This window comes from Austrofundulus limnaeus, unplaced genomic scaffold, assembly GCF_001266775.1.
Source record: "Austrofundulus limnaeus strain Quisiro unplaced genomic scaffold, Austrofundulus_limnaeus-1.0 Scaffold153, whole genome shotgun sequence".
Taxonomy (NCBI): Eukaryota; Metazoa; Chordata; class Actinopteri; order Cyprinodontiformes; family Rivulidae; genus Austrofundulus; species Austrofundulus limnaeus.
In genome coordinates, this window is record NW_013952555.1 from 245,067 (window position 1) to 246,744 (window position 1,678).

At 35.9% G+C, this 1,678-nt stretch overlaps 1 long non-coding RNA gene across 1 annotated transcript; it reads right to left on the reverse strand.

Moving 5' to 3' along the window:
• Positions 1 to 57: 57 nt before the first annotated feature.
• On the reverse strand, positions 58 to 995 carry LOC106523356 (uncharacterized). Its single transcript, XR_001310884.1, has 3 exons — positions 558 to 995; positions 274 to 355; positions 58 to 135 (listed from the first exon to the last, which is right to left on the reverse strand). It is a non-coding gene; the product is annotated as an uncharacterized LOC106523356 (long non-coding RNA).
• Between the last annotated feature and the right edge of the window lie 683 nt (positions 996 to 1,678).

Sequence of the window (1,678 nt, forward strand, 5' to 3'; positions counted from 1 at the left end):
TAGATAGATAGATAGATAGATAGATAGATCGATCGATCATACATGAGTGTATTTTTGTGGAGGGGTCAGAGGTTGATGCTGATTGGTTAGTGTCTCTTTGAGGACTTCCTTCTGCTTCATATTTTCCATATCATACTAAAACATACACAAACACACAAAAACATATTTTTTTTCCACTTCTGATAGATTAATAAACACATATTATATGTTAAAGTTTACAGTTCATTTTTGTCTTTTTATTGCCAATATGATTTATAAATGTAGTGCGGATACCTCTTTATAAACTTCAGTCAAGAAGCCCCACTTCCTGGGCCAGGCTTCATCAGAATCCTTCTCAAACTTTATGTGTGCTTTCCTAAACATAAACACAACAAACACAAACAAACAAAGAGGATTTGTAAAATCAAATCTGAAATTTCAGAGCTTCAAACATTTTTACAGCTAGAATAAGTTTTGAACATCCGTCAGTTTTGTTGTTTTCAAAATCAAAAGTTAAACGATTTACTACATTTTTATATCTGAAAGACATAAAAGTAAAAACAAAAGTTTCTTTTTACCAGATTTCATCTTGATGCACAAAGTTGGTGCGTTTGGATGTTTGCTTTGAGTCCGCCATCCATCCACAGTGAGTGAGTGTGAGTGAGTGTGAGTGTGTGTGAGTGTGTGTGAGTGTGTGGGTGTGTGTGGGTGCGAGGGTAATGTTTCACCTGTGCAGGTCACGCTGACAGACCTGTTTACCATTGTCATGGAGACAAACCCTGATGCCTTCTTTCCATCCTGTTTGTGTAGCCGGGGCGACGGCATGATGAAACTTCAGGTTCACTCACATATAACAAGGAATCTGGTGAAAAATTAATGAAGTAACGAGCAGCTGCAGGAAGTCTGATCATAAACAAAATATCAGACTGTTGTTGATTTAAAGAAGACGAGGGTTTGACCAAAGGTTTGGTTCATGTTTAGCAGGGCCAATCAGATGCCTTATTGATTAATATAGGCTGGGCTTTACCATTTAAAGTCACGTCACATTGTATTTAACTCTTTGCTTCAAATATTCCAGATTTTGACACATCAGTCTAGAACATTTGTGTTTTTCGGCAAAGTTGTGTTGCTTTTTGTCAGCAACTCCTTCATAAATACTTCTGACAGCAGCAGAGGTTTAATTGTGGTTAAGCAGGATGTGGTTTGATGTTTGCTGAATAAAATACCTGTCCCCTCCTGTGGAAGCTGCTGGTTCTGGTGCTGCTTTTAGAACTGAAAGTCCGTGGTTCCAGTTCTGGTTAGGTCAAGCCTAAACTCAGAGTGTGTCAGAGTGGTGGATCAGAACAAAAAAAAATTTTTAATAAAAAAAATACAATAAATAAATGAATAAAAATAAATAAATAAAAAAACAGAACTGGAACATTTTATAACACAAAATGAGTTCTGTAACTCTTCTTCTGGTCCACCAGATGTCCCTAACAGTCACTAAACTTTATATTATGTTATGTTATGTTGTGTTGTGTTATGTTATGTTATGTTATGTTACATTACGTTGCGTTACGTCACGTCAAGTCACATTATTATGTTACGTTACGTTATGTTACGTTATGTTATGTTATATTACGTCACGTCACGTCACGTCACATTATTATGTTATGTTATATTATGTTATGTTACGTTACGTTACGTTACGTTTTGT